The sequence below is a fragment of the Phacochoerus africanus genome, chromosome 13, assembly GCF_016906955.1.
Source record: "Phacochoerus africanus isolate WHEZ1 chromosome 13, ROS_Pafr_v1, whole genome shotgun sequence".
NCBI classification, from domain to species: domain Eukaryota; kingdom Metazoa; phylum Chordata; class Mammalia; order Artiodactyla; family Suidae; genus Phacochoerus; species Phacochoerus africanus.
In genome coordinates this window covers 18,132,240-18,144,316 of record NC_062556.1, presented here as the reverse complement: position 1 = coordinate 18,144,316, position 12,077 = coordinate 18,132,240, and the positions used below count along the sequence as shown (strand labels likewise).

At 46.7% G+C, this 12,077-nt stretch overlaps 1 protein-coding gene across 5 annotated transcripts in view; it reads right to left on the bottom strand.

The window, feature by feature from the left end:
* Nucleotides 1-604, bottom strand: part of RCBTB1 (RCC1 and BTB domain containing protein 1) — a 68,108-nt gene extending 67,504 nt beyond the window's left edge. For 2 of the 5 annotated variants that reach the window (XM_047755685.1, XM_047755688.1), the window contains exon 1: nt 469-604. The gene's annotated coding sequence lies outside the window, so the exon portion shown is untranslated. The remainder of the gene's footprint in view (nt 1-468) is intronic. The other 3 variants (XR_007131371.1, XM_047755687.1, XM_047755684.1) reach the window with 3 other exon arrangements.
* Nucleotides 605-12,077: the final 11,473 nt, after the last annotated feature.

Here is a 12,077-nt window from a genome sequence, read left to right as displayed (position 1 = left end):
ACCACTACCACTTTGGAGGCCCAGGAGGAGATGCTAAGACCTTGGGCGGGGCCGAGGGAGGACCAGGAGAGTGGGAGGGGGGGTCTTCTCTCAGTCAACAGCGCCGAGAGTAGTGACAGACTTTAGATACGGGCAAACCGCGTCCCCACAGCTTTAAGAAAAAAAAAAAAAAAAAAAAAAAAGGAAGGGAGCAGGGAAAACTTTCCCGAGCCTCTCCCCACCCTGTCCCTCCTCAGAAGAAGAAACTCAAGGAGAAGAGCAAACAGTGCCGGCTGCCCCATCACCCGCCCAGACTCAGCGGCCGGCGCACTGGAGGCCGGGAGCCGGGGGCCTGGACCAGAAGGAGGGAGGGCGCAAGAGTAACGGGGCGCCTCGGCCGGGCCCGCGGGAAGGGGGAGCGAGCAGAAGGCAGGGGCGGGAGGGGCCTCCGCGAGCTCGAGCCTGCGCCCCCCGCCCCGCTCCAGTTACCTGGGAGGCCAGCCGCGGCCGCGCGCCGTCCATCCAGGCCCAGCCGCCGGGAGCACGGCGGGAACCTCGGAAGCGCCGCGCGAGCCGGAGAATCGCCGGCTAGTGGCCGGCGAAGGGGCGGAGCTGGAGGGAGCGCCGGGGGCTGGGCGCCGGGTCACGTGGCCGGGCCGCCTCACGTGACGCCGACGCCCAGCGCGCCCCGCCTGCCTCGCCAGCCCCGCAGTCCGCCCGCGGGGTTGGCGGGGAGCCTCTGCTCTTTTGGCCCCCGGCTAACGAGCCCGACTCCTCCGGAAGCCGATTGGCTGTCGGAGTCCAGTCGTCGCGATGGCATTCGGTGGCTGCCGAGTTTCACAGGCTTTTGTCACTCAGGGAACCAGGGGCACGCGAGAGGTGGACTCCTGCTGCCCTCCCAGGATGCTGGCCATAGGGAGGGGGCCGTACAGCCACCCTAAAAGGACCTGAGCACACTTCTCTTCCTGCCCCATAGCGCGTTCTGCCCACTGTTGGCATTACTCAGGTGGTGCAGTCGGAGGAGTCATTTTACTCCAGAAACTCATTCCCCCCCCCCCAACATACACACTCCTCAATCCCCCATTTACCTACCAGTCGAAAAGCACCTAAGGCCGAGAAGGTGGCAACTGGACCAATATCAGAAAGAAGGAGGGGGTGAGGCAGGGGTACTCGGTAGCAGGCTGTGAAAATCGGAAGGGATCCAAGACAGAGAAGGACCCAATTTTTTTCTTGCTATAAATAAGTAAACTGAGGCCCGGAGTGGGGACGCTTCCTGCTGCCCCATCCAGCCTATCTATTGAGACCACCATCATGTTTATGTAAAGTACTGCTCAGCTCTCCGGAAACTCCCTGGCTCAACAGGATAAAGTCCCAACTTCTTGGCATAACTTTCCAAGCAAGCTTGCTCAAACTTAATTCTCCCGATTGAATAGAAAAACATTTTTGAAGCATCACCAAACAGCTCTGCTAATCCAGTGCTTGCTCACCATTGCTGGAGGCTTTGGCTCCACAGAATTCCCATTTCCCTTGACTGCCCACCTTTCTTTGGATTCCTTACTTTTTCCCTGAATTACTTTACTCCTCTTTGCATTTGTTCATTCTTTTGCCTCAGGCTGAAATGCTTTAAATTACCACCTTTCCCTACCTTAAAGAAAATCAAAGCCAAATGGTAGTTCAAACAGTAAAAACAGATTTTAATCAGAAACGATTGCAATAGGGAAATTGAGCCCACTTCCATACTGAGGTTTCCTTTCACCTCCTGTAATAGTTCCTGAATAAAATCTGTTCTTTTGTTGTGGAAACCGCAAAAACTGTGGCAACGGAAGGAGACAAACAGCACTCGGAGATATGGAAAAGCAAGGTTTATTCAGCACCGGTGCAGGCTCAGAGGAGTCACTTCCAGAGTCTGAGCACTAGGTCTTTGTTCTCAGTAACTTTTATACACTACAAGGTCTTGATTTTTCCATGTAAGCATCCCGGACCTCCCCCATCCCCAAGCAGACAGGTGTTCCTCCCTAAGAAACTGAGCAAGCAAGGTTACAGAAGCAGAACTGATAAGCAATGCTGGGTACCTAATTAGCTGGGCTGCTGGCTTGGACAGAGAGCACACAGTTGTTACATTATTACAAGAAGGGTGGCATAGTGATTAGCACAGCTGGAAAGGCTTGTAGCTGCCTTCTTAGCCAAGGGAGGGGGGTTGTTTTTTAGTTAAAACTCCATTTCACTTTAACCACTGTTGAGCTCTTGTTATCTTTAATAGCACTCCAAGGTAGGTACACAACAGTCTTCTACTCATCTTCCAAAATCCAGGTCAACTACCACCCACTCACGTCTCCCTTCCCTGCATCCTCCTCCTGATTCAATAGCATCAGCAATTGAAGTTCATTCAGACTGTGTCAGATGTAACTTCTACCATGATTTCCAGGACCCTGAACATATTCTGATGCATGAATCTCTCATCGCTCAGAAAGGTACTGGCCTTTACCTGTAAGAAGTAACTTGTCTATCCCTGTCTTCTTCCCTAGATTATAAACTCTTTCTGGGCTTATTTAAGTGCCCTCAGTATTCACTGAATGAGGGTCCATGTGGTAGAAACTCAGTGTCCACTGATTGGAGGTCCTTGGGTAGGCCCTCAGTATCTGCTTAATAGAGCAATGGCGTGATCAATATAGCAGCTGTTCCGTGAATTTACTACAAGAGGCCCACTTTTCTCAGACTGAAGTCAGTTTCTTTAGACTCCAAGCTGATCAAAATTATTTCAGAAAAACATGTTTGTTGAGTAAAACGGGGTTTGAGTCATAAAATATGTCCTGAGCACTCAGTGCTTATCAGGTGCCAGATGCTGTATCTGGAGTGTCTTGGAGGATGAAAAATTGAATAAGACATGGTTGCTGATCTCAGGGAATGTGTATTCCGGCTATTCCCCAGTACAGGGTGAAACATGTGATAGGAAAAGCTCAGTGAACAAAATGAGGAACCACAAATTAGACAGGGGTTTAGAGAAAAACTTTATGGGGAGATGAATTTGTAGGATAAATAGTAGTTAGATGAAGAAGGGAGGGAAAGACCTTCCAGAAGAGAGAGCAGTGTATTCAAAGGTAGGGAAGTAAGAAACAGTGTTACTTACTTAGGAAAAGAAAGTAACTCTGTATGGCTGGAATTGATCTCCTTTGCTTCTGGAACAAACGAAACCTGATGTATTTCAAAGAATTACATATTACTTATTGGATTGAGTAACTTTCTATCAGATAAATCATAGGCTTTTCACCTAAAATTGGCTTGTGCACTAGTGCCAGTTTTTTGTTTGTTTCTTTGTTTTCCGGTGCCCACAGAGTATGTGGAAGTTCCTGGGCCAGGGATCAAACCCAAGCCACAGCATTAACCAGAGCCACGGCAGTGACAACCCTGGATCCTTAACCTACTGAACCACCAGGGAACTCCTGCCAGGTGATATATATATATATATATTTTTTTTTTACCTTTCCTCCCCCCAGCTTCAAAAGCTCTCTATGATTGTTATCTAAAAGCAGCAAAATTATTTCTTCCACAGAAGACTATTTTAGAGCCCTCTAAACTTTTTGCACAGGGCAGAACTCAATTTACAAGTAGTACTTTAAGGAAGAAACTGGGCTCTAGCTCCAGAGGTGGGGCGGGGGGAGACAGCTCCTCCTGGCATCCGTGCTAATACAGGACTATGCGGGTAAAAAGCACCTGTCCAGAACCCAGGGAAATACAGTTAATGTAAGGCTTAAGGTGAGGTGGGACATAGGAAAACCATCCTACTCACTCTTGGAGGCTTCGGCATCCCTTTCGAAAGTGGGAAACGAGGATGTCATCTTTTGTTGACTCCCTTTTGCTCACCGTGCTCTTCTGCTGGGTCAGCCAAGCTGGCCCCACTTCCTTCAGCTGGACTCTCTAATGCCTGATTGAATGCACCTCTTACACAATTTTCTTTGCCAAAGAAAATCTTCTGAAGGTCCCCTAGATAGATACTTGTTTTTCGCAGGTCACTGGAAAGTTCTTGATATTAAACAAGCACAATTGAAAAGGGTTTCAGTTTACTTCCTCAAAGACTTGAATATGATTTCTCCCGAGAGAATGAAAACAGTTGGGAGCACTCAGGTTATCTCCACTTTTTCTTGTCTGCCCTTTCTTCCCCTTGGGATTGGTCAAGACCGAGGGAAATAGGCCAGACCAGCAACTCGCTTAATGCCGAAATAAGGAATATTTAGGTCACTCTATAAAATCACTTAACCTGTTTATGTAATACATAGTCAGGAAATCTGACGGCCAATCTCAAAAACAATATCATTATTTTGAAAATTGAGAATGCTATAACTTATTGCATCTCAGGGAGATTCCACCATGATTTTCAATTAGCTTAACCAAGCAGCTAAACATGATCAGTCACAGTAAATTTTACCACTTCAATCATCAACGATCAAACTACTTTGGGAGTCATTTCTACTCTCATAGTTGGGGTAAATAAACATGGCACAAAATAGGGACGTGGGGGACGGGGACAGGAAAGACTGAGCGAAGTGGTAATGAAGCCCTGGAAAGGAATTTTAATTCTAATTCCTTCTTCCCCTCACCCCAAGAACCAGGTGAATTCCCTTTGCTCACCACGCAAACTTGTTAAATAAACACAGAAGTATCTTAGCCCTGGCCAAAGTAGAATGCTCTGCTGATTCACAGCTTCACCTGTGCTAAGGCAGACGCCATGCTGAACAGGTTGCAGAAAGATAAACCTACTTTGCTCCCTGCACCAGGCATGAGACCAGCATGAGATTGAAGCTCTCAAAGTGTCGGTATCACTTCCATATAAGATCACACTTAGGCATAAAAGTGTCCTTTGCCAGATGAAAGAGCTTCTTTTTTTCTTTTCTTTTCTTTTTTTTTTTTTTTGCCTTTTAAGGACCACACCCAAAGCATATGGAGGTTCCCAGGCTAGGGGTCAAATCAGACCTGTAGCTGCCAGCCTGCACCACAGCCACAGCAGTGTGGGATCCGAGCTGCATCTGTGACCTACACCACGGCTCATGACAATGCTGGATCCTTAACCCACTGAGGCCAGGGATTGAACCCACATCCTCATTAATACTAGTCAGGTTTCTTAACCACTGAGCCACAGCAGGAACTCCTGAAAGAGCTTCTTAAATATGGAATCCAATCAAGGAATCCACTTTATAGCAAAGGGGCTGTAGCAGTGGGCACATGGCCATAGAACCCATCAGAGCTATCCTGTGACATAACACCCAGAAGCTATCAGCCTAATAAGCAATAGAACAGCCTGTTGAAAACCTGGCTGAACTGCCAACTTGGAGATGGTACCATGTGAAGGTAAAGTGCTCCTGTCCAAGATGCAGTCAAGCTCTAAATCAGTCACCATCATGTGGCGCTATACCCCAACAGAAGAGTACCTGGAAATGAGACCAAAGGAGTGTCCCTGTTTACCAGTCAATTACAGTGACCCTCCAAGCACTTGGAGAATTTGTGCTTTTCATCCTTCCAACTGTAACTACATGTTTAAAGCTCTTGGAGTTCCCTGCTGTGGCGCAACAGGATCGGGGGCATTTGGGGAGCACTGGGATGCTGGTTCAATGCCCAGCCTAGCACAGTGGGTTAGGGAGCCAGCGTTGCTACAGCTGTGGCTTAGGTTGCAACTGCAGCTTGGATCTGATCCCTGGCCCAGGAACTCCATATGGTGTGGGGCAGTCAAAAAAAAGGTCTTGGTCCTGGGGGTGGGGTTGGGAGTACCTTTCTACCAGGGAACACAGCTAGAGTCTTCAGAGAATTTTTTTTTTTTTTTTTTTGGTCTTTTTGCCTTTTCTAGGACTGCTCCCACAGCATATGGAGGTCCCCAGGCTAGGAGTCGAATTGGAGCTGTAGCCGCCGGCCACAGCCACAGCAACTCAGGATCCAAGCCTCATCTGCCACTTACACCATAGCTCACGGCGACGCTGAATCCTTACCCCACTGAGCAAGGCCAGGGACCAAACCCGCAACCTCATGGTTCCTAGTCAGATTCGTTAACCACTTCGCCACGACGGGAACTCCAAGTCTTCAGTGAACCACATTCAGGTACTTTGGGGCCCTTATGTCAAAGATGAGCAGGCAGGAGTTCCCATCATGGCACAGTGGTTAATGAACCCAACTAGGAACCATGAGGTTGCAGGTTTGATCCCTGGCCTTGCTCAGTGGGGTAAGGATCCGACGTTGCCGTGAGCTATGGTGTGGGTCTCAGATGTAGTTCAGATCCCACATTGCTGTGGCTGTGGCATAGGCCGGCAGCTACAGCTCTGATTCGGCCCCTAGCCTGGGAACCTCCACATGCCACGGGTATGGCCCTAAAAAAAAAAAAAAAAAAAAAAAAAAAGATGAGCAGGCAAGAATAAGATCCTGGTGGAGGGTAACTGACTCTTACCATCAAGAGGCAGTAGAGTTTCTGTTACACATGGAAGCAGAGACATGCGTTTGAAACCCAGATAATCAACTTGAACGTCTCTCTGTGTTGTCTGTGCAACCTGCTGGCAAATGGATAAGAGCTGCAGGTGCTGCTGGGAAAGGCACAGGAAACAGTAACTGGAATGCATGGATTTTGAGAGTCTGAGTCACTCCACTAGGTATGTCACCTAAACCTTCAGAGGTGCTGAAGGGGTAGCACCTCTGGGTAGTGAGGAGGCTCTGGAAAGGTCAGCAGAGGCAGGAAAGCATGGGTATAGTTTGCTGCCTCAAGACCAGCTGCAGCAGCGGCGGCGGGGGGGGGGGGGGTTCTAGTTCATCTCCCTAACCTTCCTTTTGTAAGCATCCCCCGGGGAAAATGGCACCCCAGTGCCCTGAAGGAGCCGCTCCTCAGACTCCTGTGAAGAAAGTGGGTCTGAATAATGGGAGGCATGGACCGTCCTGGATGCAATCTGGGATGGCCCCCCCAGACCACAGCTGTCAGCCCTCTCTGGAATTGCTTCAGCTGAAGAGGGCTGGTTTGCTCAAAGTCACCTCCTCTGCGGGGAAGCCACCCTCGGCTGACTGATGCTCAATCCTATTTTCTTTGGTGCAGCAGGCGTTGATTAGAGCCCTACCCTAATAAACGTCCCATGTGCTAATCGCCATCTCAGAGCTGACTTCCCAGGAAATCTTATCAGTGGCAGTTTCTCTAGTGTCGCCTGCAGTTTGAAGGAGAAGACAATAAACAAATAAAATAAATGTGTGATTTGTACTCGGAAGGAAATGAGCAAGATGCAGGGACAGCAAATACAGGCAAGGTGACATTTAAGCCAAGAGAAGTCAGCCATGGGAAGAGGAGGTAAGAGGGCAATTGAGAAAGGGAAAGAAACATCATGAATAAAGGCTCCTCCCCGAAGAGCTTAGCTTGTTGAAGTACAACCCAGAGCTCTGTATTCTTTTGCAAGGATTTTGTTTCAAATGCAATGGGAGGCCTTTAAAGGGTTTTAAGCCAGAGAGTAAAATGCCATGATTCGCATTTAAAAAATATATCTCTGATGGTGTGGAGAACAGACTAAGAGGCAACCATGAAGGAGGTTACTGCAGCATTAAGAAACAGGCCCACTTAGGGTTAAGGATCCAGCATTGCTGCGAGCTGTGGTATGGGTCACAGACATGGCTCAGATCCTGAGTTGCTATAGTTGTGGTGTAGGTAGGTAGGCAGCTACAGCTCCGATTTGACCCCCTCACCTGGGAACCTCTATATGTCCTAAAAAGACAAAAAGACCAAAAAAGAAACATGCCCCCCTCAAAAGTTCGCCCCTTCCCTCCAAATCATGTTCCAGGTGCCTAAGACCAGGGACTTCGCAGGCCGCTTCTAGCATCTGCATGGACTTCTTCCCTATGTCCCTCCCCCAAGGACGGCCTGCACACCCTCAAGGTCATGGGGTGGCCAGGAAGGGACTGTTATAGGGTCTAGAAGTGGAGTGGCCCCAAGCATGTATGAGAGGCACCTTACAGTGTGAGATAAAGCTGGGATTGGAGAAGGTGGGGAGGAACTCCGGGACAGGGATCAGAGTGGTAGTCTCCCCCTGCGGAGTTCCCGTCGTGGCTCAGTGGAAACGAGTCTGACGGGCATCCAGGAGGACGAAGATTGGATCCCTGGCCTCGCTCAGTGCGTTAAGGATCCAGCGTCGTTGTGAGCAGTGGTGTAGGTCAAAGACAAGGCTAGGATCCTGTGTGGCTGTGGCTGTGGCCTAGCCAGGGGCTACAGCTCGGATTCCACCTAGAGCCTGGGAATCTTCATATGCCATGGGTATGGCTCTAAAAAGACAAACAAACAAACAAACAAACAAAAACGCTCTCCCTGCTGTGCCAAGTTCCAATATGGTACCCCAAAGATTCCAAAAATCCTAAATTCAAGGTTTGGCTATCCAAATTTTAAAAAGCTATCTTTAAGCTATATTTGTCAAGATACAATAGAACATATCTTATTTAACAACTTGTTAACTTGATTTTAACTTATAATTTTTTTTTTTCTTTTTTGGCTGCCCCAAGGCATATGGAGTTCCCTGGCCAGGGATGAGATCCGAGCCACAGTTGTGACTTAAGCCACAGCTGCAGCAACTCCAGATCTTTAACCCACTGTGCCTGGCTGGGAATCCAGTCTGCGTCCCAGTGCTCCCAAGATGCCACAGATCCCGTTGCACACCCCAGCAGGAACTCCAATTCATAAATTTTTAGACATAAGCTATGTGGACCTCCATTTGTAATTTTCCCCTGGGATTATAAATGTTAGGGATGAGCCTGAAAGTCACATTCCCTACAAAGAAACAATGCATAGACAAAGCTGGCTTCTTATCACAAACAGTGGATGCCAGAGGATAATGAAATAATATCTTCCAAATGATGGTGGAAAATATCTGTTAATCTAGAACTCTCTATCCAGTTAAACTAATATTCAAAAGTAAGGATTAAAAACAGACAATTTTCTGGAGTTCCCGTCGTGGCGCAGTGGTTAACGAATCCGACTAGGAACCATGAGGTTGCGGGTTCAGTCCCTGCCCTTGCTCAGTGGGTTAACGATCCGGCGTTGCCGTGAGCTGTGGTGTAGGTTGCAGACGCGGCTCGGATCCAGCGTTGCTGTGGCTCTGGCGTAGGCTGATGGCTACAGCTCCGATTGGACCCCCTAGCCTGGGAACCTCCATATGCCGCGGAAGCGGCCCAAGAAATAGCAACAACAACAACAAAAAAAGACAAGACAAAAAAAAAACAGACAATTTTCAAATCAAGACGAAGAAGACAAATAAACCCAGGAGGAAGGATTAGAATGCAAGAATCATTAATGAGCAAGGAAATTAGTAGACACATTGCTAAATCTAAGTAAATACTGAGTATGAAAAATTACTTGTGAGCTGTGGTGTAGGTCACAGACGCGGCTCGGATCCCGCGTTGCTGTGGCTCTGGTGTAGGCCAGCAGCTACAGCTCCGAATCGACCCCTAGCCTGGGAACCTCCATATGCCATGGGAGCGGCCCAAAGAAATAGAAAAAAGACCAAAATAATAATAATAATAATAATAATAATAAATTACTAATTTTTAGGAGGAAAAGGAACCCTTGTACACTGTTGGTGGGAATGTAAACTGGTACACCCGCCATGGACAACAGTGTGGAGGTTTCTTAAAAAACGAAAAAGTTACCAGAGGGTCCAGAAATCCCACTTTTGGGCATATATCCAGAGAAGACAAAAACTCTAAATCAGAAAGATAACATGCACCCCACTGTTCACAGCAGGACTATTTACAATAGCCATGGCCTGGAAGCAACCTAAGTGTTGGTCAACAGAGCAGTGGATAAAGGTGTGATATATATAAACAATGGGACATCGCTCAGCTGTCAAACAGAATGAAATAATGCCATTGGCAACAACACCAATGGACCTAGAGATTATCATATTAAGTGAAGTAAGTCAGACAAAGCCAAATATTATATTTCTATGTGGAATCTAAAGAATAAGACACATGAATCTATATACAAAACAGACTCATTGACACGGAAAACAAATTTATGGTTACTGAAGGGGAAAGGGAGAGAGGTAAGGGATAAATTAGGAGTATGGGATTAACGGATACAAACCTCTGTATACAAACTAGATAAGCAACAAGGATTTACTGTGTAGCACAGAGAATTATATTCAGTATATTCAATCTTGTGAATACCTATATCTGAAAAAACATACATATGTATAACTGAATCACTTTTCTGTATACCTGAAACTAACACAATATTGTAAATCAACTATATGTCAATTAAAAAACACTCATTTTAGAGAATAAACACAAAGTGAAACTAAGATATTACACAGCAATCAAATTGAAGGTGAAAGAGGAGCTCCCATCGTGGCACAGCAGAAATGAATCCAACAAGGAACCATGAGGTTTCATGTTGGATCCCTGGCGTCGCTCAGTGGGTTAAGGATCTGGCATTGCCATGAGCTGTGGTGTAGGTTGCAGATGTGACTCGGATCTGACGTTGCTGTGGCTCTGGTGTAGGCCCGAGGCTGCAGCTCCGATTCAACCCCTAGCCTGGGAACCTCCATGTGCAATGGGAGCGGCCCAAGAAATGGCAAAAGGACAAAACAAAACAAAACAAAAAACCACTGAATAAGTCATAATACTGACTGAAGTCATCACAAGGGAGAAATCATTTAAAATATTATTTACACAGATGTAGTGAACAAACTAATGGTTACCTGTGCAGAAAAGGAAGGGGCGGGGCAAGGTGAGAGGAGGAGAATAAGAGGTACAAACTAGCATGTATAAGATAAGCTACAGGGTATACAGCACAACACAGGGAACACAGCCAATATTTCATAACTACATATGGAATATAAGCTTTAAAAAATTGTTCATCATGGAGTTCCTATCGTGGCTCAGCAGAACCTGACAAGTATCCATGAGGATGCAGGTTTGATCCCTGGCATCTCAGTGGGTTAAAGGATCCAGCATTGCTGTGAGCTGTGGTAGATCGCAGATGTGGCTTTGATCCCCATGTTGCTGTGGCTGTGGTGTAGGCCAGCAGCTACAGGTCCGATTTGACCCCTAGCTTGGGAACTTCCATATGCCATAGGTTCAGCCCTAAAAAGACAAAAAAATTGCCAATCACTATGTTGTACACCTGAAATTTATTTGATATTGTACACCAACTATACCTCACTTTTTTTTTTTTTGGCTGTGCCCACAGTATGTGGAAGTTCCCAGATCAGGGCTTGAACCCACGCCACAGTAGCCACCTGAGCCACTACAGTGACTACACCAGATTTTTAACCTGGTGAGCCATAAGAACACTCCTATACCTCAATTTTATTTTATTTTATTTTTTATTTTTTTGGGTCTTTTTGCCTTTTCTAGGGCCGCTCCCACAGCACATGGAGGTTCCCAGGCTAGGGGTCTAATCGGAGCTGTAGCTGCCGGCCTACACCACAGCCACAGCAACATGGGATCCAAGCTGTGTCTGCAACCTACATCACAGCTCGTGGCAATGCCAGATCCTTAACCCACTGAGCAAGGCCAGGGATCGAACCTGCAACCTCATGGTTCCTAGTCAGATTCGTTAACCACTGCACCACGACAGAACTCCCCTATACCTCAATTAAAAATAAATAAATAAAATGTTGTTTTAAAGGTAGCACAAACAAATTTTTTATTTGATTTTCCTTGTTTTATACTGTGTTACATTTCCCTGCAAAATGTAAAATATATTAATACAAAATATTTTGAAAGTTACATGCAAGAACTGCTCAGATTTTTGCTACTTCTACACACAACTTTATCTCCTAGACTTTCTCTAGTTTTAAAAAAAGGAGGGGTCAAATCTTGAGTACTGCAGTATTGCTTGTGCTTTAAGTTCAGAGTTTTTAGGCTCCTGGTTTGTATCATTAAGAGTCATGATGGAGATACCACTATGGCAGTGCGTTGAGACTCTGACTGCAGTGGCTTGAGTTGCTGTGGAGGTGCAGGTTTGATCCCTGCCTGGGCACAGTGAGTTAAAAGGATCGGCATTGCCGCAGCTATGGCTTAGATTTAATTCCTGGCCTGGGAACTTCTATATGCCACTGGTACGGCTAAAAGATTTAAAAAAAAGAGAAAGAGAA